At 47.6% G+C, this 23,032-nt stretch overlaps 1 long non-coding RNA gene across 2 annotated transcripts; it reads left to right on the top strand.

Annotated features, from left to right (window-relative positions):
* The first annotated feature begins 3,608 nt into the window (after positions 1 to 3,608).
* Positions 3,609 to 22,714, top strand: LOC120094130 (uncharacterized). 2 transcript variants are annotated; one of them, XR_005488126.2, is made up of 4 exons: positions 3,609 to 5,349; positions 6,252 to 6,355; positions 9,182 to 9,305; positions 21,427 to 22,714. It is a non-coding gene; the product is annotated as an uncharacterized LOC120094130 (long non-coding RNA). The 2 variants fall into 2 exon arrangements; XR_005488125.2 differs by lacking the exon at positions 21,427 to 22,714 and having other exon boundaries at positions 3,629 to 5,349; positions 9,182 to 9,504.
* Positions 22,715 to 23,032: the final 318 nt, after the last annotated feature.

Below are 23,032 nucleotides of genomic sequence, written 5' to 3'. Positions count from 1 at the left end.
TGGTGCACTCCAGAACCAGCACCCCCTTCTCTGGATGGTGCTGACAGCATACCCTGTTGGCAGCACAGAAAACTTTGATGCATGTGCCAAACCTGAGAGCCCTTGCAAACAGCAAAAGCAAGGCAGACACAGAGACTAAGATACTCCATGTAACAGAGACTTTGCAAAGCCAGATTTCATTTTGATCAGGGCCAGCAGACAGCAGTTCTAGTCAAGGAGAGGAGGGAAAAATCAATCAAAGCAGTTTTCCAACTGATCACACTGGTCAGTTGATGTGCACCCGACCAGTTTAAGTCAATCCTTCATCCAGGTCAGGGGAAAGGCCGGTGCTGGCTGCTGAGTGATGTCTGGATCCTGTCTGCACACACACAGCTATGAATATATCTTTCAGAATTCAACCTAGCCATCAGAGTGTAGACCGATAGAGTAGCCCCAACTCCTGATGCACGAGTCATAGCAAGCTCAGATAGCCAGGAATGCTGGGACCTCGATGATGACACAGGATCATAGCCAATCCCTATTGACTCTGCAGCCAAGGGCAGAGCTGGCTTCAGAGACTTGGAAAGTCCAGGCCAGCTCAGACCTTACGCCCAGGAACAAGGAAACCTACTCAAAGGAAGTAAAGCTCTCTCAAGCCTGCAGCCTGCTGTTCTCTCTATCAGCACCCTGCCCACAGTTGTCTGCCCAGCAGGGTTGGCCACCAGAGCATCAGCGCCATCACAGGAAGCAGGTCTGAGAGCTCTGAGCTCTGCCTGTCATTTCCCCTAGCCACTTAGTCCCAGCATTCTAGCTACAGCTCAGAGATCAAATGTAAGCGCTCTCTCTCTCTCTCTCTCTCTCTCTCTCTCTCTCTCTCTCTCTCTCTGCCATGGCTGATCAGTTCTTTTCATAGAAGTGATTTACTACACTGTGCACTAATTATCTGCATAATGTTCTATTGCCTCGATTAGAGGTTGAAAGAGTTGGCATTAAGATGCTATTATGCTCAAAAAGACACACAAATGGTCCATAAGTACATGAAAAGATGTTCAGTGTTGCTAGTCATCAGGGAAATGCAAATGAAGCCACAAGGAGATGCCACTGTGCACTCGTTAGAGTGGCTTCCATGTGAAAGAATGGAATGGTTAAGTGTCGCCAGTGAGTAAAGCCAAAGCCTGCGCTCACCCGCAGACTTCATGGTGGACAAGAGAACAGACTCCTACAAGTTGTCCTTTGAACCCACGTTTGCACTGCCAGACACACACACACACACACACACACACACACACACACACACACACACTATTATAATTATAAATAAAACAATTTTTAGAAGAATTAAAATACACCTATTTAATGCTGCAAAACATAGAGCACAACAAAATGTTTAAGAGTTGACTGCTATTTTGACTTTCTAATTGTTAACGATGTAAATCCCTCTTCCCATAAACACAGAATGGCAGAACCACATTTATGGGCTTTGGCCCTTCAGAAATTGTTGGGAATTTCCTTAGCAATTTTTCTTTTTTTGTGTGAAACTCATGTTAGCAACTTAAACAACAACTTTAAAAATCAAACACAATCCAATCCAAAGGTGTCCTGATTGGATTCATGTGTGAGGGATGAAGGCAGGAAAATATTTAAAGTCACTGTTTTCCATATGAAGGCCACTACATTTCTGTGAGAGCAGAAGGCTTTGGTGTCCAGTGCAAACAGCAATTCACAACACATAGTAGCCTCGGGTCTGGCTGAGGGGTGTTGGGCGGTGTCCTGAGATGCTCTGTGGCTTCATCGCCTATGCAGCGTGCACACTCTAAGTCCAGTGTCAAGGGTACAGTGAAGACATAAGAAGACAGATGAGCAGGTCCTGCAAGGAATACCTCAGGTTCACCTCACACTTGATTTTGAATTAATTTTTAATTGTTACACTTTCAAAAATCCATTGTTGCCTTCCCCCCTTTTTTTACAGCCTTCACATTCAGTTACATAACTGCAACTGAGTAGCATCCTACAGATAAAGAAACCATGAGCAAGTCAGATACAGTGGCACATGCCTTTAATCTCAGTGCTTGGGAGGCGGGAGGCGGGGGCAGGTGGATGTCTGTGAGTTCCGAGCCAGTCTGGTCTGCATAGCCATTTCCAGGCCAGCCAGGGAATACATAAAGAAACATTTACTAAAGATAGATAGATAGATAGATAGATAGATAGATAGATAGATAGATAGATAGATAGATAAACAGACAGACAGACAGAGTATATAGATAGGTAGTCGATAGACAGATAGTATATAATAGGTAGATAGACAGATAGTATATAGATAGGTAGATAGACATGTAAATGGTAGATTGATAGATAATATTTTTTTTTTTAAAATCACAGCACTTTGGTAGAAGAGTCAGATAGATCTCTGGGAGTTTGAGTTCTTGTCTAAAAAAAGAAAGAAAGAAAGAAAAGAAGGAAGCAAGGAAGGACGGAAGCTGTGAATTATGTGAATAACAGTGCATGCATGTTTGTAATGACTTTATGTTTTTAACACTTCAAACTGGAAACAACTCAAATGTGCACCCTTGGCAGATGAATGGGTAAACATATCCCATTTGCTATGTGACCAGTGGAATATTGTTCTGGAGAATAAAAAAGGAATGATATTAAACGCAGCACAATGGATAGATCCCCAAAATATAGCAAGTGAGAGGGGACGGACACAAAGGAGAACGCACTGTATGATTCCATTTATCTGAACCTCTAGAAAAGAGAAATCTAATCTCTAGTGGTGAGAAGGCAGATTGGTGATTGCCTGGGACCAGGAGCGATGGGGAGATTGAGGAGAAAGAGTATCAGGGACGCTCGGGGGGTGATGGGAAAGTTGGTATCTTGATTGTAGTGCTGGTTTTGTGAGGGCTTCATTCATCAAAACTCACTGAGCTCCCCATGCTTCAAATAGGCCCATAAATTACACCTCAGCAAAGACAGGGAGAAGCCGTGGGAGAGCATCACAAACAGCCTTAACTGTGGATTCAAACAGGGGATTTTACGTTAATAGCACTTAAATCCAGCCCAAATTTAAAACAGAAAGGACAAGTGTCAAACAAATGTTCGAAGAGGGATATACGCACTCTACTCATCCGTATGTCTAATGTGCGCATACACATACATGTGCTCACATGTACACACATACAGGCACTCACATGTACTTACATGCACACATAAAGAAGCCATTATAATGGGCTCTTTCCTGATGATCCAGAAACATTTGAATATTGCCTCCAGGGAGTTGCTTTAAAAGATGAGCTGTACTTGGTAGGCAAACAGGCTGATCTCTGTGAGTTCGAGGCCAGCCTAGTCCACATAGTGAGTTCCACACTAGTAAGACCCTGTCTCAAACCAAAACCAAAATACACTCCCCCTCCCCCCCAAAAAAAGATAGGCTATATAGGCGATACATGGCACGGTAACCCGTATCTATAATTTTAAGAATTGGGACCTGAGATGTATGTGAGGATTCTTGTGAGTTCCAGGCCATCCTCGGCTACATGGCAAGACAGACTTTGGCAAGACAAAATATATGAATTGTATAACATGATAACATGAAGAGAAAAATAAGACAAGGCATGCATTTTGTCTCCCCCAGCCTTGTGTGTCCCCAGACCCACTCTGAGTTCCATACCTAGCCTGGGCTCCATGGAAGGGTCCATTTGCCATGTTAGGAGTCTTGAGTGGCATAAGCTAAAGAAGCCCTCACCCCTGCTTCTAGTGCCCGAATCTAAGGCCCAGCACCCACCCTTTCCTCCTAAGACATACCCCTCCATGCCAGCTCAGAAGAAGCCAGAAAGGGGCCCTGGCTCCCACAGCTCATTTGGTAGGGCTATCAGCCGGGGTCCTCGCAGCCCAATCTACATACATCTACCAAGTCCTTACTCTACAGTGGGGCCCACAGACTCTCATTCCTACTTGTCTGGTGAAGGACTGTAGAGTCCTGGGTAAGGCGGGACACTGTGAGACCAAAAGTACTGGGTTTCAGAGCCAGTCCACCACTGAACTGTGGGAATGTACGGCTGGCACTCTTAGGCACTGAGTCTTGTTTTGTTGTTGCTGTTGCTTTTAAAAAAGATCCCAATTTAGACTATCATGTGAGGTTTCTCAATTTTTAAATTTTAGTAACAATTAACGTAACAGCAATGGGGAAAAAAAGAGAACACTTTGAAATGAAGCATGGGCCAAACAAAACAGGGCTAGACAAGGCCGTGAGGACTCACCAGGCCGGGGCAATGTTAGAGAGGAGCAGCTCCTGTGTGCAGTGGTCCTGGTGCTGTCTGGGGGCTGTGTTCCCTGCTTCAACAATTCAGCTTAGCCTTCCAGTCAAGCATAAACCCTGTATTCTACACCCTTGGAAAGCTCTACCATCCATCCTTGAAATTCCTGGCAAGGGTGAGATAGATCAGCCATCCCTTCAGGACTGGCTTTTTTTCCCTATCCCTGCCTTACTGAGCCTCAGCCTCCCCCAGGACTCAGCCAAGATAGTCCACATCCCGGGAAGCTTACCCCATCCCTAGCCTCATCTCTATCCTGGATGCCTCTTGCCCCCACCTCAAACTTCTTCTAGCTCAGTTCTCTCCCCACTGCACAAACCTATGTATCTTCCACAAGACAGAGGGCCAAGCTGTGAATCCAGTAACTAACACACACACTAGGGACGCTGGCTGGCATGTCCTGATTGAGAGTGAGGTGGGGAAGTTCCTTCAGTTCCCTTCATCTAATGTACTTTCCATATAAGTGAACAGGAAGCCACAGGCCTGGTTTGGGTGTGAACCTGGAGATCACACAACGTTGGGCACACCTGGTATCACTCCACTTCTCCACTGTGCCTGACTCCCTTGTTGTCAGCCAAAGAGAGATGATCCAGGGTACATATACATCTCAAGGCTAACCCCTTTGACAAATGAGGAGACAGAGGCAGGAAGGTGTGAAGAAACTTGCTTGGAATGCCCAGTTGTGAGGCAAAGGATGAGGGTTACATTAAATGTTGTCCCACTCTGCCCTTCATACCATTCCTTTTCCTTGGTTAGCTCTAGGTGTGGCCTCTTAGGGGCAGACAACTTTTGTCTATGATAAATTACTACCCTTCCTACCACCTGTGAGGTCAACAGTGGCAGACAGAGCAGGATGATGTCAACAAAGAATAGTACCATCACTCCTGCCAAGCGCACAGCGCACACCATTCCCAAAAGCCCCTAGTAGACAGTGAGGGTCTTTTTGCTTGCAGTGACCTCCTTTGTCTGCTGACTTTGAAGGCCATGTGTGGAACAGTCTTATCCCTGATGCTGATGTGGTGGGAGAGACCTGTGGGCTACTGTGGACTGTCTGCGGCAGGTAATGGACTAGATGTGTTGCTTCTCTGTAGAATTCTCACAGATCTCCAAGGAGCTGTAGGCTCTGCTCCTTGGGTTAATATGGAACCCACTTCTCAGTAAGCCATAGGCTTCAAGCTCACAAGCTTGCCCTTACTCAACCATGTCCCCAGCAAGCAGATCACTCCATCCCACCTTACTCCCACAAAGATACTGGGAATAATGACCCAGAATGATAGGAGGAGATGGCCGAGCTCTTTGACTCCAAGGGTGTCCTTTTTATGCACGAGGGAACTCATCGTGGGGTCTGGGGAGAGTCTGTCTTTCCAGGCTGTGTCTCTTCACTCTGCTTTCCACCTTTGCAGGCCTCCATGCCTCTGATCCCCAGCTGTCATAGATTGCAGGTCACAGGCAGAAAGTGGTTCTCTCAGCAAAGCCTAAAGTAAATGTCACATGTTTGCAAGCAAGCCCATTTCAACCTGTGCTTACTACTTCCCAGAGAAACTTGCAAGAAGGTCACTGCTGTTTAACAAGGACTCCACATTTCCATACCAGGGTCTATGCGTCCTCAACACTCATTACCACCGCTCATCCATCCATCATGCAACACCACCGTTCATCCATTCACCAACCGTCACCACCGTTCATCCATTCACCAACCGTCACCACCGTTCATCCATTCACCACCCATCACCATTGCTCTTGGGCTTAAAAAAAAAGGTGGGATGGTCCTCTCTCTGATGCTGGCCAGTGGCAGTGAGTCAAAGCAACCAGTCAAGCCAAGATGGCCCCCGATGAACACCAACGCAATGCAGTATGCTATATTGCTAAGGATAGTATTGTGATTTTAGGTGTACTTGATGCATTTTTCCTTACAGTATCTTCATCTAACAGTGTATTTATCAATACTTAATCCCATCCTAGATCAAGGAGTATTTGCCCGGTACAACAGAGATACAGTGCTCTCATTGGCTGGGCCTGATCATGTGTCCAATTGGAGGTGGAGTCAACACTCTGAACGAACCCAGGTAAAGAAGGGAGCCCTTTTCAGAGAGAAGCAGGGCACTGGATGTCTTGTACAGAGTGAAGAAGAGACAGCAGCAACCAAATGGCAGGTGTCTGCACTTGGATGCTCAACAAGTATTTATCGGGAGATGGGACAAGTGAGCGGCTCTCTCTCTCTCAGGCGGAGAAGGGGAAAGCGCTCTAGGAAGAGGAAAAACATGTTTTTTTTCTTCCCTCCCACAAGAAGTCTAAGGCAGCTAACAGTGCTTTGTCCTGAGAAACCAGACTACATTTAAAATGAATCCTCAACTGGCCGTGAGTGGAGAATTCTCTCTCAATTATCCATGCTGGGTGTTTAACTGGAGACTGGAGTCCCCCAGTTCCTTCCCCAGAGGATTCTATTCTGACGGTCCCTCCATTCAACAAACTGGCCCATATTCTGGCTGCCCAGTGCTTGCCAGGAAATACTAGCTCACTTGATAACTGAGCAAGCACACGAAGAAACCGAACGCAGCAGGGGCTGGCAGGAGCCATCAAAACCCTCCCAGGGAAAATGGAGCTGGGAGTGATGGGGAAGAGTTAACAGACACAGGTACTTGGGAGAGTAACTCCCAGTGCCTCACAGCCCAGTGGAGTAGCTAAGGCTGACAACAATTAATTGAACGTTTCAAATCAGCAGAGAGGATTCTGAGTGTTCCCATCACGGAGAACAAATAAATGTTTGAGGTGATGGATCTGCCAATTACCCATTCTGATTATGACACACTGTACACATGTACTGAGATGTCATGCTGCACCCCAGAAGTGTGTACAAATGACTGTGTGCTGTAAAATTGTTATTAAGCCTCCCAGAATGAGGTTTGGAATTCCCCTCCCATTGTCCCTGGCCAGGGGACATTATGAGAGCTTGCCCCACTCTATAATGTGACATAGACAAAAGCTGTCACTGACTGAGACCCTTTTCTATTCTGGCATATTCTGAGCTCCAGGAAGCAGACCCTGGGAGGAGCTTAGATGGGCAGGGAATTTGATAGTGGCGTGCTACCAGGGAAGACCAGCCAGGTAGGCATAGTTAGCAAGGAGAGGCAGTCCTAAAAGGCTATGATTTCTGGGAGTCTCAGCCCTAGCCTGGTTTTATACAGAGCTCTGAAGGGCAAATATCATGTAGCATTTGGTGTTTTTCCATCCTACCTTGAACCAAGCCCCTTAAAGTAAAGACGTTTTACCCCCTTGCAGTAGTGATGGGTGCAGTTGAAGGGGCAGGTAGGCTGTGCAGAGGGAAACAATGGCTTGATTTCTCCCTTACTGCCACAGAACAGGGGACACAGATGACCTCTGTCCACACGCACCAAGCAACCTCAGAGGGTATGGCACAGGATGCTCCCAGAATTTCAGTCAGTTCTAACAATGTCTACCTTGTATCAGCTCAGATCCCACAGACTGGGGTTCGGTTCCCTGAGATTCCACTGACCCTTCCTCAGGTTGTTTTTGCCCGTGCTTCTGCCAAAACTCTGGGTTCTGCAAGCCCCCACTCTGTTTCCACTCTTTGTTACAGTGCTCGCAGGACTCGGGGAACCCGCTTAGCAGCTCACTATGAAATACAGAAAGGGACGGCTAAAACAAGGACTAGAAGAAGGGCATGGGCTTCTATCCTACCCTCAGACTCAGCCCCTGCCAGGAACTTCAGCCACCTGGAGGCTCCCTACACCCTGTATCCCTTCTGCATTTATACAAAGCCTGTATCCCACAGGCATCAATGCCTGCAAAGATGTGTGACCCCTCTGTGTTGAGGAAGGGTCTATGACAGCCCTAATCTGATAAGAACAGATTGGGCTTCTCTTCTCCTTTCTTTCTCTTTCTTTCTTTCTTTCTTTCTTTCTTTCTTTCTTTCTTTCAGTTCATACCCTTAACCTTGGCTACCTCATCTTTTTTTATTTTCTTTTTTTCTTTCTCAGACTTATTTATTTTATATGTATGAGTGTTTTACCTGCATGCACACCAAGCGAATGCCTGTTGCATTCAGAGATCAGAAGAGGACATCAGATTGTGAGCTGCCGTGAGGGGACTGAGAATTGAACCCAGGTCCTCTGTAAGAACAAGTGCATTGAAGGTCTTCCCGGCCCCTGGGGAAATTGTGTGTGTGTGTGTGTGTGTGTGTGTGTGTGTGTGTGTGTGTGTGTATGTGTGTGTGTGTGTGTGTGACTCCCACACTAAAAGACTGGAAAGGTCAAAGCTTCTTTGCACCACCTCGAGGATGGGATGTTCTCCTTCCTAGAGGTCATGGTGAAAAGGGAGTTCCATGCCAGGAACTGTGGCAGAAAACCCAACAAGTATAGTAACATCCTAGCTGCCCAGCTTTGGGGTTTTGAGCGCCTTGGAACAATGTGCTGAGGGCTGTAAGTGGAGCCACAAGCCCAGGGCATAAGTCATTACTCAGAAGTAGGGATGCTAATGGGCTGCCTGAACCTGCAGGAGCATCATAGACCAGACAGAGGAGGCAGTGCTCCTGACTTCCATACAGTGCCCCTTCGGCTCTCCTCCTCACTTCTGTGGTCTCCCTTTGGCTCTGTCTCTAAGGCTGCCCCAGGCTAGATATGGGGTGAGGGTGGGGGGTGGTAAACCCTGCTGGATTCTACTCTCCCACTCTCCAACCCCAGGGCACCAGCCTGATTTTCCCTGGAACGTGACACTGCCACCATTGCCCACTCAACAGACGGATTATAGTGAGTTTGAGTTCCCTATCAGTCATGTCGCAAGTCATTAAGTTTATTGACACAGAGCAGACGGCCTAGGTGCACGCAAAGGGGCTCAGTAGTTTTTTTTTTTTTTTTTTTTTTTTTTCTGTTCAGCTCGAAGGTGACAACAGAAGTCTCACCAAATCCAAGGGCCTGAAGCCAGCAGATCCTCTTAGAGCTAATCCCAAGGAGCCAGAGGCAAGAGGGCATCCCAGTTCTGAAACCATCCACAGCAAAGGTTGGTTGACTGTATGGGGAATGCCTCCATGTATAAGACATAGGCACTCTTTCAAGAAGTCCACAAATGACTCGGGGAAGATGCCTCAATGGTAAGGGCTTTTGTCATGTACACTTGGTGACCTGTGTTAAATTCTTATAACCCACGTAAAGGTGGATGGAGAGAACTCACTCCATAAAGTTGTCCTTTGACCACCACACCCAGGCTGTAGTATATATGTCTATATGTTCCCTGCGCTCGCACGCGCACATGTGTGTGTGCAAGTGTGCAAAAGTGTGTGTGTGCATGTGTACATGTATATGTGTGTAAGAGCACTCATAGCTGAAATATAGAACACACACACACACACACACACTGTAATAATAAATAATTCCGAGCTTTTTTTTTAAAGCCTGTCGTACTCCAAAGTCATATCTCCAATAACATTTGGGTCACTGTCTAGAGTCTGAGTCTTCACAGTTTCTCACACCATCTCACGAAGCCTCACAACAGCCCCATGTTTGTTGCAATTTTATGGAGGTCCAGAGAAGCTCAGCAGCTTACCCAAGGTCACACAGCTAAAATTCAGCAGGAACTGGGGTCCAACCCCAAGGTTGTCTGCCTTTGTGATGGGTCTCATCCTCAGCTCACCTGCCTGCCAGCACGGGTTTCCCTCCGGAGTCCAGAAGTGCTTTCTGATGTCTAAATCAGTTTCCTCTAATAACAACCTTAAGGCCTCTGCTCTCTTCATTTGCTCATAGACAGATGTTTGCTTGGTTTTGCCAGACATGGTTACCATGTTTGCTTTTAGCACACACAGAGAGAAGAATGCAGAGAGGGCATGGTCATAAAGTGAATGTAGTACATGCTCCAACCAAGACGGTACAGAACACTTCCGGCACCCTGTGCAAATGAAGAGCCACGTACGCAGACCCCCTTGTCCATTACCATGTTACATACACACACACGCACATATGCACATGCATACACACACACTCTCATACACTTGCACACACAGAGACACACGCACACACATGTACACACACATACACACACTCTCACACACTTGCACACACACTCATACATATACACATACACACTCACACACTTGCACACACATGCACATACATGTTCACATGCACATGTACATGCATACTCACACTCTTGCACACTTGCACACACATGCACACATACACACATGCACACACGCACATGTACATACACACTCTCACTTGCACACACAGGCACACACTCTTAAACATACACATAAACACACTCTCACACACTTGCACACACATGCACACACATGTACATACATGTACACACTCTCACACACTTACACACGTGCACGCACATACACACACGCAATGCACACACATATATACACACGTACACACTCTCACACACTTGCACATGCATGTACATACACTTATACACATACACACACTCTCACACACTTACACACACATGCACACATTCTGGTTCTTAGGGCCATGCAGAAGGTCTGCAAACAAGTCCCCGACACCTGACATTGTGGACAGCTGCCCCAGCTCCACCTCTTTCGGGAAGCATCCCTGACCTCCAGAGAGTCAATCTCACATTTGTGCGACACCCCTGCCCCACTCCCTCTCCCTGTTAGCTTCCCCTGAGTGGGTCCAAGAGCAGAACTCCACTGTTTCTGAGAAGTGCCACGGAAGAATAACTGTGCTGTGATTTTCAAAGGAAATTGAAATCTCCACTTTACTGCTTTCTAAATGAACCTTATCATTTCCCCCTGTCTACAACATTCCAGCACACTGTATGGCTTCCTGGTGTGCTCTCTCTTTCTCCTCTCCCTCTCTCTCTCCTCTCTATTCTGTCCCTCCCTCCTCCCTCCCTGAAGAAGAACATGGCAGATCCAGCACCAGCAGGCCACTAGGGTATATATACTCCTTTGGCAGGTCCAAGGAAGGAACTGGTCACCTCAGTGGGACCTAGAATGAGCTCCATATTGGGAGCCACATCCACCAGGCAGTCTCTGTCTCCCCATTCTTGATTCCTCACATTGGAGCCTCAGAAATGAAATAGTTACACAACAGTAGGGCATCTCTCTCCAGAAATGCAGTCAGCTCCACTAAGGTTGACTTCATCAGGGCCTGCCCTGGGTTAGACCTGCTCAGCCTTGCAGAAGGAGCCAGGGCATCAGAAAGGGGAAGAATGACCGGGAAGCGGCACAGCGACTTAGAAGCAATGGGGGTAGGCATTGAAGGGTGAGAAGGACAGCGTGGGAAGCCAAAAACCAATGGTAGCTTTACTGGAAAAGTCACAGAAGGATCCATAAGGGAGGTATAGAGCCTAGGCGCAGAGGAAAGAAGGAACTAGGTGACAGACAACATGGGTGACGGGCTCAGGACCTACACCTGGAGGGTCTGGTCCAGTCCCCCTCTCTTGGAGACGCTCATGGGATATGGTGGACAGTCTTCCTTCAGCAGAGACAGAGTCCAGTCAAAGGTGAGCCAGTATCATCCCTGAGCCACAAGGAGCCAGCCTGTCCTCAGGTGTCTAGCTTCCCTGAGGCAGTAGTCTTAGACAGTGGGGCTGTAAATCTACCTTCTTCTGCTACCCTAGAGTAGGCAACTGAGACACGAAGCTGAAACCAGAGCAGCGAGATCCTCATGGCTTCAAATAAATGGGTACAGCTCACTCCTCAGAGCAACGAGGAGCTGTCTCCTGTGTTGTCAAGACAGAAGTATCAAGGCTGGGGAAGTACAAGGGCTCTCCCTCCCCTTCGCTGGTGAAGGCATAATGAAGGGGCCATGTTTCACTCACTGGATGTCGTGTTTGTGGTGGGGGGTGCAGCTCTCAGAGATGCATTTAGAGATGGGCGGAGCTGCAAGAAGGAAAGGGAACTTCCTCTGTCCAGAACATGTGCTTAGACAGCACCCTGGCTGGGTTTATGCTTATTTGCACTAGAGACAGAAATTAGAAGTGGGAGAGTGCAATGGTTGGCCACACCATGGATGTGACAAGGACAGGGGAGTTTTCCTTGGGTCTAGGTAGTCACTAGTGTGGTAGCCAATCCCCAAAGGCCACCTGTAACATGAAGGATCCAGTCCCTAAGGAAGAGGGACCAGGAGTTTATAGGGTTAGAGAGCACTGAGCTGGCCTGGAACTCTTTTGGAAAACTGGCCCCTACCTCTTTTATTGTAGAGAAGGCTGGACCTCAGGGCTTAGGCTGTTCAGCCTGCAAAAAGATGAGCTACAATCCTTTGTGATTCTGGAATCTGAAACTTAATTTATTTATTAACGGAGAAGAAGTTATCGAATCCGCTCAACATGTTGTCAAAGAAACAGAAAAGCCTAGGAATTTTAACAGCCGACAGTTGAAAACGGTGACATGAGAGGAGAATTTTAAATAAATATTTGATGTTAATGCCCAACTGATTCCAGCGTGAGTGATAGATCAATTACACAGGGGACAAGCTCAAACACACGTGAGAAGGACTGTACTGAAAGAGATGGGTGAGATATGTAACAGAGACAGAACCCCAAGCAAAGCCTAACCCCAACCTCAGCCTCCAGGTCCCAGTGGCTGAGATACCTGGGGAAGTCGGGCTCCACGAAGATAAAACTTTGTTACTAGGGCTCAGGTCTTGGTTCTGAACATGGGGGTGGGGCAGTTAAACCCTCCACTTCTGTGTCTGTTTTCTCATCTGTAAAGTGGGTGAGTAGCCCCTACCTCTAACATAGGCATGAGGATCAAATGAGTTGCTCCGTCCCTTTGATAGGAGGGTTTCTGCTCTGTGCTCACATCCTCTCCTGAACTCTACTAAGGAGCCTCAGAGATGGTTCAGTGGGAAGGATGATTGTTGCACAATCATCAGACCCAGAGTTCAAATCCCAGCACCCACATAACAAGCCAGGCATCCTGTGCGTAGTAAGCAGCAACAGGAGGATTTAAGGTTCTTGTAGCTTCCATCTTGGATAAGGGAATTTGAGCTGTAGTTTCAGGGAAAGACTCTGCCACAAAAGATCACTGTGACCAACAAACAAACAAAACAAAACAAAACAAAACAAAACAAAACAAAACCCAACCAAATAAACAGAAACTAAAAAAAGCACGTGCCAAAGTTTCCTAAGAGTATCAATAGGCTGTGAGCTGGAAGAAGGAAGAGATTAGAACAGCAGAGACAGGAAAGGAAGGACATTGAAGACAAGGTGGGCAGGGCCAAGGGCCTGGAAATGTGTGGGGAATCAGATGGGGTGCATGGCTCGAACAAGATGGACGGATATGCTGCTCTGAAAGAACAACGAGAATCTGATCCTCTTTGACAGTAACAAAACACCCGACAGGAACAACTTCAAAGGAGGTAAGACAGATTTGACCCGCAGGTTAGGGTCAGAGCTTTCTCAGGTTGGCTGAAGCCATTGCTGGTAGCCCTGTGGTGAGAGGAAATTCTATCCTTTCTCTCACTCCCTGCTCCTTCTCTCTAAAGCCTGCCTTCTGCCTCCAACCCAAAGTCTCCCCAGAGGCATCAGTCCTGATCCCTACTGGGAATCCACTGAAATCCTACCCGGATTAAGCTGGTCTTCAACAGCAAGGATTCTGGGAGATCCTCCTTCCCCCCCCCCCCCCCCCGCACCTCCACCCTGTAGGCTCAGTTCTAAGAACAGAGGCAGGCTGGGATTGGAGCACCATCCTCCTCAAGACTGAGCAGAGACTGCCTCCTAGCATGACTTCCCAGGTTCTCGGGAAATGTGAAGCCTTTTCCCTCCCCGTTCTTATCCCACCCCAAACCTCCAGTTTTATTCTGGAGCCTTTGACACCTTTTCCCACCTTTTGAATATGGGAGGGTTCATTCATCAAGAGTCTCCTCTACTCATCAGAAAAGCAGTGTTGCCACTGATCTTGAATTAAAAATTGCCCAGAGACCTCAGAAAGGCTCTTGCGATCTCCACCACTCCCTCCTGTTCCCTTTTGGAAGATACTGGAATTTTTGCCATATTTCTGTGAGGATCCTCCTCCCACCAGCCGTTCAGCTAGGGATGTACTGGACTTAGGAAGATGCATATTTACTGAGCTCAATGTAAATGTTCCACACTTGGTAGCATTATTTCATTTAATCCATCAGTAGGAGGTCCTGAATTCCCTCAGGGGACTCCTTTGGATTCTGGGTAGCTACACAAAGAAGTCCTAGGATTTTAAAGCTTTGAAGACATCTAGTTTCCTCGCCTTCCCTCTCCATTTTCCCTCTCTGCCACTTTCCTGGATGCTGAACTCCAGGTCCCAAAGCCACCTCAACCAAGTCACCTTGGGGGAAATTTGTGTCATGGACAGGGAGATCCCACAGCCTTGACAGGGCTTGGGTGAGTCTGGGCTGGCAGAGCAACCCCCAAAGAGGCTGATTGATGCCTCCTAACATTGAGACCTCTGTTGCATCCGCTCCAAGCGAAAGTCACCTTCAGCAGGACCGAGGGATCAAAGAGAGAGGGTAGCTGATGCAGTCCTTAGCATCTCTGCTCTGTCACATCAGCAGGTCAAATCTCCTCTTGCCAGCTTGTTCCTGGGCAGGCTTTTGGGGGAGCATTTGGATGGATAGGCCTCCCACTTCTTCTACACCCTGCCTTGTTTTTTGCCTATTTCTCTCTCCTATTTCTTCCTCCCCATTCAGCACCCTCTCCCTGACTGGATTTTAGCCTCAGGCTGCTGCAGAGCACAACAGACCCAGGCTCTGGCATCTGCATTGCAATTGCTTATTTAATGCCCTGTGTGACACTCACATGTGCATGGACTCATGCGCGCACGCACGCACACACACACACACACACACACACACACACAGAGAGAGAGAGAGAGAGAGAGAGAGAGAGAGAGAGAGAGAGAGAGAGAAGGGGGGCTATAGCTTATTCCTGGGGTATCTGCAGAGCCTGGCACTGGCCAGGTTCAACCAGGGAGTTGGGAAGCATTTGTTGGTGGAGTCTATGGAGGACCTGAGTGAATGACTTCATTGCTTACTTCTGAAGCCACGTGTTGGTCTTTAGGGAGCTGCCCTGCCCAAATGCAGACCCTGTTAATGGAATTTCAGACATCGTGGTCCTGGTCCTGAAGCTTCCTGACACTTCTCAAGTCATCTGTGCTTATGTCCTGAGGGCTCCATGGAGGCCTTCTCCTAGTAGTGCCTCCTGGCCGTTCAGATGAGCTCTGACACCCTTCTGTGGCTCTGTGATGGGTGTTGGGTCTCTTTGCTTCTCTCCACGCTCAGAGTGGCTCCCTGATGCCTGGACTTAAGTCTCATCTCTCCTCCTGTCAGCTCAGTGCCAAGCCCCAGACTGCACTCATTTGGGCTTCCTGTTTGTGTGTTTTTAGATTTGAACCCGGCAGTTCTTTTACCCATGTATTCCCTGCCTTCACCCTGTTGGGGCTTCTCCATCAACCCACACTTCAGGAAGCAAAAGCTCCCAACATGTGAGCTGAGGAGATCTGTTGGTTCCTCTCTCCAGTTCCTCCTGCTGCTGGGTATTACCTAGCTGCAGAGCTTCCTGTCACCAGAGATGGGCTTGAGGGGTGGGGTGGGGACTGAGCTGTAACTGACTGTGTCACAGAGAGGGTCAGGCATAGGGGAATGAATGCTGTGATCCCAGGCTAGGCTGGGTGAAAACATGGCGAGCCAGTGTTCTGCCACATGAGTGATACCCACAATCCACATGGTCCAGAACCCTATGTCACCTGCAAGAAGTTCCCATTGATTATACACCCTTCCCCATACTCTTGGTGTCCCTCAAGGAGTCCTCAGAGCTCTCCTGCCCTGCCTGACATCTAAGTAAGAACATCATACATCTCTGTACATAAACAATGCCCAACCACATACTCCGAGAGCCACAGCCAGCAAGGACTCCCATCATGGCTTTTAATCCTTCAACTGTGGGGGAATATGTTCTCTTAGACACGGAGACTCGTGATATTCAGAACAATTAAGGCACTTGATCTGGATCGGACAAGTAGCAGAACCAGGAATCAAATCTGAGTTTGTTTACCCACTCATCTGCCCAATGTGACCAGAAATCTGTGTAAGGCCAGCTCTGGGAGGAACTACAGGCAGATCCCTTCCTCTCCAGGGTCTGGTGCCCCAGGAACAAGCCATAGCAGGGGAGGGAAGGAGTCCCATTAAATCTTTTCTAGAACAAGACTGGGCATGAAAAAACAGACACTCGGTGAAAAATTGGGACCATTTTCCATGAGCTTGAGAAATATACTGGTGCTCTGCTCTGAGGCTTAAACGGTTATGAGAGCTGACTTCATTTTCTCTCACTCTTTTTTTTGGAAGGGGGCATTTTTGTTAGACTGGAACCCCTGGTCATCCCCTGCATAAGCTGGGAAACCCCATCTGCCCTCCCTCCCCTTATCCACCCTCACAGAGAAAACTTCCTGCCTGCTTGGAGAAAACTCCAGGCTTACCTGTCATCATTCTTTGTCTCCCCATTTCCAGCAACCCACCCAGTGCCCACCAGGGGCTCAGATTTTTACCACGTATGGACACAATCCCAGCTCCTAGCTGATGTCATCGCTCCTCACCCAAGCTCTATAAAACCCCCTTACGTTAGCCCGGATGTGTGACATCACTAACCTCCATCCACTTGTGGGATCAGTGAACCCACCTGAGAGTTACCGCCTAATAAACCTGTCTCTATCCACTTTTAATCTGGTCTAATCTGGCCTATGTCTGTGTCACCGAGGGAGAGAAAACGCCTATTCGTTTTACCTTGTTTTATTTGGAGGGGGGCTGTCGCAATTAGTTTTCTCTGGTTGATTCTTTGTGAGTTTCATGTCATGCACCTCAGTGCTGCTCATTTCCCAGTCCATCTACATTCACCCTTCCACCCTTGTAACATCCCCCACAAGAGAAAAAGAAAGTCTTGCCTTGGAAGCCAGGGTATGCCACACAGTACAGTCTTTTGTCCAAACCGTTCTCTTGTAAATGCTCACTGCAGCAAATCATTGGTCTGGCTGGAGGTCTCTGAGTTCAACAACAGTGTCAACTGGACCCTCGCTGAGATTCCTCTTGGATATCCTGCTATTTCTCTGAGTCATGGAGATCTATGGGACCAGCCCCTTCACAAACTCCAGAAGCTCATAGGTAGGATAGATGTTGGGGTGGGGCAGATCAAAACCTAGAATCTGGGCCTCAATGCTGAGCATACCAGCTGTCCTTCACTCTCACCAACAGGACCAGCTCTCCTGAAATGCCCAGGAGAGGGGCAGGGCCAGTTCTCCCACACCCATGCACAAGGGGTAGGGCCAGCTCTCACCAGCCCAGCACAGTTATCAGATATCAACATGGCCTCAGGTGGCTGCCCAGACTAGAATCTTTGGTGGCAACATGGGTCTCAGACATCAACACAGACTCCAGCTGGGATAGGACCATGGGACCCAAAGAGGAACCCAGATGTCACCATGGCTTCCAGTGGCAGTGCAGGCCATTCAGATCAGTCCCCCCACCCCAGCATCAGCCCAGCCCCTGGACATCAACATGGTCTCAAGCAGTAGCCTAGACTGATATCCAGATGGCCTTTGGTGCCAACATGGGCCACAGACCTTAACACAGAACTTGGCTGCGCTAGGGCCATGGGTCCAGACATGGCCCTCGGCAGCAGCCTGGGCAAGACATCACCATGGCCTCAGGTGGTTTCACAGGCTCCTCATATCCACCTGTTCTTCACCACTTTCATGACTCCAGTTCTGTCTCTGTGCACAGTGCAGGGACAGATTGGCTTCACTTTCTCTCCCCTCTCCCCACTGTTTACTCCGTCTCTCCTGTCTCTCCCCTCTCTCCATCACATACCCATTCACTGTAGTGCCCTCTGCCACAGGATAGACACGGGTGTCTTCTGGTTACCCTAGGCTATGGGGCTGGAACCTCCTCTCAGCTTCTTACCACAAAAGTGTATTTCAGGCCCAAAAAGATGGTTCGGAGAGTAAAAGGACTTGCCTCCAAACCTGGTGACCTGAAAACTGGCATGGTGAGGGAGAGAATAAACTCCCACAAGTTGTTACTGGTCTCCATATAAGTGCATAGCATGCTTGCATATACATATACACATACAACATACAACAAACAAATAATACTTTTAATATATTTCAAGCTAGAGAGTTGGTTCAGTGGCTAAGAGCATCTGTTGCTCTTGCAGAGGATGCAGGTTCAGTGCCCGGCATACATGTGGGAGCTCACAGCTGCCTGAAACTCCCATTCCCAAGGATCTAATACCTTCTTCTCATTTCCACAGACAATGCATGCATACAGTGCACAGGTGTATATGCAGGCAAAACACCCAAATACATAAAATAAAAATAAATAGATCAATTTTAGAAAGTGTATTTCAGTTACCCAGATCATGGTGGTGCATACGGTCCAGCACTTTGGGAGGCAGAGGCAAGCAGATCATTGTGTATTTAAGGTCAGGATATTCTACATAGTCAAGCTAATCAGAGAAAAGGACACATAGTGAAACCTGTCTAAAAAAGAAACATAGAAACAAAGAAGCAAAGAAAGAAACAAAAACAACAACAACAACAAAAACCACCAAAAAAACAAAAAAACAAGGACCTAGAGAAACAAAGAAACAAAAAAGAGAAAAGAAAGGGAAAATTCAAGCCATGTGTAGTAGTGCATGCCTAGAAAATCCAAGGGGCTGAAACAAATGGATCAAGAGCATCAGGCTAGCCTGGGCTGTAGAGTAAGACCTGTCTCAAAAACAAAAAAAATCTTTCAAATATTCAGAGAAGCTCAAGGAATAGCCTACATGCTCGAAATGAGCAACATTTGCTTCAGCTCTGTGTTTTTCTAGGCCTTTGAGTATAAGTTGCACCCATTAAATCAATGCACCCCTAAATAGTTCACCCTACTTCTTTTAAAGATAAGGACGTGCTACTAGCTCCAAGCACCATTATTATACGTAAGAAACCATTTCCAAGGGTCTCCAAACTTCTGGCTTCTCAGGACAAAGAACTACCTTGAGTAACATCATAGAAGTGCCCAAGCTCGCAGCTTTCAAGAGTGCGCCTACATTTATCTCTTTTATAACATCACGGCGCAACCATCCACCTTAAGATGTGCACAACTCACACGCCACAGACTAGATACCTCTAAACCTATCTTCAGATATCTGTAGTTATCCCGGAAGTGACTGTTCAAGCTGTTTTTTTTTTTTAAATAGATTCCAATCAGAAGTGTTGTGATTCTGCTGAACCTCTTCTGTCTGAAGTAGGCCCCATCACATCCGTCATGATATTGGCTTTTTTGAAGAACTAGTGCTGGTGGTTGTCTTAGTTACAGTTTCTATTGCTGTGAAGAGACACCATGACCATGGCAACTCTTATAAAGGAAAACATCTCACTGGGGATGGCTTATAGCTCAGAGGTTTATTCCATTGTTAACATGGTGGGAAACATAGCTGGATGCAGGCAGACGTGGAAGAGAGAGTCACACTGGAGCTGGCTGGAGCATCGGAGACCTCAAAGCCTGCCCCCTAGGGATTCACTTCCTCCAACACGACCATACTTCCTGAGCGTATCACTCCCAGTGAGCCTATGGGGGTCATCTTCTTTAAACCACCTCAGTGGTCTTGCAGAAAGTCCCACCTTCTAGACTTGCCTCATTCTTCCCTTTACAGTGCTGCCTAACCTAGGATGTTCTATCCTGAGCTTGGTCACATTCAAGTCAGAGATTATTGGCTTGAATACTTCTATAGTAGGTGGCCTATGAGACAGCCTCTCTGGGCTCTGTCCTTACGGAGATCCTCCCCAGTGAAGGCTAGACTTTGAGAAGCAAATATGGCAAAGTAATTAGATGCCTGATCTGACAGGATTGTTTGAAACTGGCCTCTGCCTTGTGCTTCTCTTCCCCCATCTTTGTTTTTTGCCTTGGTGGAGGCCAGCTACCTTGTGTAGAAACCCAACATTCAAGGGCTAAGGCCTGCCAACAGCCTCAAGAATCAGACCTAGAAGCAGGTCTACCCAACTTGTTAAGCCTTCAGATGGGGCCTAATCCCAGCCAACCATTTGAATGCAACTTCATGAGATGCTCTGACCTGAAGACACCCAACCTACATTCTTGACTCCCAGAAACACTGCAGTCATAAATGATTGCTGTTTTAGGCTACTTGGTGGGTGCCATAGAAACAGGCTATACTGAATTGTCTCCTCCCACGAGCCCCTCCCACCACCAAATTATTTGTTGACATCTTAAGCCTGAGGACAACCATACTTGGGGTAGGGCCTTGTGGAGATTCAGGTCTTCAGGTAATAGCCTAACAGAGGAGGAGCAGGATTCCTCCATCCAGCTGTGAGAACACAACCTTAAGTGGCCTGTCTCAAGCCAGGAAGACAGCCCACCCGGAAGGGAGAAACTGAGTTGACAGGCATCTTGATCTATGCCTTCCCAGCCTAGGTAAATATGACAGCCTGTCTTTGTAGGCTGCTTGCCAGCCCGAATAAGCAACACAACTTCCCAGGAGATGCTGTGAAATGCATATTACAAACATCAGAAGAAGCAGAGAGCATCACGCTGGCCCACTAATTTTCATGGTTTGATTAAGGTGTCCCCTGACAGACCCAGCCAGTGAAAAGGTTTATCTTCCCTCTGACGAGGCACTGAGGGCAATGCATTTCTGCCGAAAAGATCTTGTTTTTCAACCAATTTTACCTGACGCCTTGCCTTCTATTGATTGTGTTTGCCTGAATAGATTATTTCTTTGAATATTGAAAGATGATGATTTTTCTAAATCTACCATTCTTTACATATTTATCGGCTAGTGTTTTTCACAAAAAGGAATTTTTTTCCCCATCATCGACGGGAATTAACTACAATTCCTCTTACAAAGGATGGATAAATGCTAATTCTTCCTTTTCAATTACTAATTTTCTGAATAAGGAATTGGTTCAATAGTCACCTCCACTGGTGGTAAATGAGTTTCTCTCATTCTCTCTCGCTCTCCTTCTCTCTCCAGCTCATGCAGCTATTGTCTGTCTGTCCTTGTATCCATCTATCATTTATCTATTGCCCTGGTCTGACGGGCATTTATCATTCAACATTTTATAATCAGTCCTTTCCACCAGTCTTTCCAGTGTCCATCTCCCCAAGCTCCAGCTGCCCTCTTTTAATTCCAGGATCCCAGCGACAGACTCGCAAAGAATACTTTCAAGATGGATTCCCCTGCTGTTCTTGAAAATCCCTACTAGATGTCATGGATGGTGGGAGGCAACGAAGGGGAGAATATTGTAATAAAATGTGCCAGCCATAGTTGAGTATTTCTTATTTAGGGAATGAGAAACACTGGGCAAACTCCTGGGTCCTGGTCCTTCCCAGCCTTGCCAGTCTCTTCCTGTCCCACCCCAGGTTTGTTACATGCAGTAGAAGGCGAGAGTCATATAGGCACGGGCGGTACCACCCCCTTCGCAAGCAAGCAAGCAAGCAAGCAAAGAGCAAAGCATGAAGAAGACAAGGAGATTCGGAAGGGTCTAAGCATACGGAATGCTGAGACCTGTCAATGCCTCATCACAGTGGCCTACCCATGTGGAAACAAATGACTCAGAGAGAGCTCTCAGCCTCCTCTGAAGAGGCAGAAGATGGGAACCTCAGCCTCTCATGATCTATCCTCGCCTTTGGGACTCTAACCTCCGAATCACCTCCGTAGCCCAGAGTGGGTGACAGTGCTGGTCTCCTGGGAGTTCAGTGGATGGAAAGTGGCTTTGATGTCCACACAAGCTCTGCTGCCTGCTCTGCTCTTGGGAAGGAAGGAATAGAGGAGAGTTTCACATTTATTTCCCCAGCTCTGCCTCCTGCCTGACTCTGTTCCCACTCCTGACCTGAACTTTCTACACACAGTGAGCAAGTTAAGGCCCTGGGAAATGAAAAGCATTTTGACGGCTAACCACAGAGCCCTCCAATAGAATCACAATCATACGTTTAAGCTTCTACCCAGCATCATAACACGCTTAAGGCATGCTTTGGGAGATGCCAGTGGTTCCTCATGCAAGACATGTCTTCCCATCTTCCCACATCGGTTAGCTCAGCCTCACTCTTCTCCCTCCATCCCCAACCCCCAAGTCTTGTGGAAACTTGTTGATTAGCTGGAATCACTTGCCTGCCTCCAGGATAATGGGGGTGGGGCAATTTCTCAGGGAGGTATTTGCTCGGGGGCCATGCAGAACAGAGGGAAGACAGTCAGGAGGGCTCAAAAGAACCCAGGAAAGCAAGAGGGAGATGCTGCTGTCCCTCCTCCACCAGTTCTCATTTACCCGGAAGTGTGGCTCCTCTGGGCCCTGCCCAATATACCTGTCTCATCCATGTCCACAGCAAATATCCAGCAGTAACGGGAAGCCATCACTACAGGGAAAGTGATGGCCACTAGACCCTCAGTTTTCTCTGGTTCAAGGAAGCAGGAGTCCCTGCAGAGCATCCACTTGACACAGCACATGTGTGTACACATTCCTCCATGGAGACTCTTCTCAGGCCAACTTCTCCCTCCTACAACTAACACACACACACACACACACACACACACACACACACACACACACACACACACACAGCCCTATTGTCCATGTCAGGTCCTCACTTGACCTGAGGAAGTCAAGCTAGTTTCCTAACAGGCTCGTTCCTACTGAGCATGCTCTGCTACTCTGCTGCTGGCTGCCTCATCATCGCTTCCATCCCTCACAGGTACTGCTCGGCCCAGGCTTCTTTTCAGTCAACAGACATTACCTAGGATTG

Source organism: Rattus norvegicus, chromosome 8 (genome assembly GCF_036323735.1).
Source record: "Rattus norvegicus strain BN/NHsdMcwi chromosome 8, GRCr8, whole genome shotgun sequence".
Taxonomy (NCBI): Eukaryota; Metazoa; Chordata; class Mammalia; order Rodentia; family Muridae; genus Rattus; species Rattus norvegicus.
This window is presented reverse-complemented; position numbering and strand designations above follow the sequence as displayed.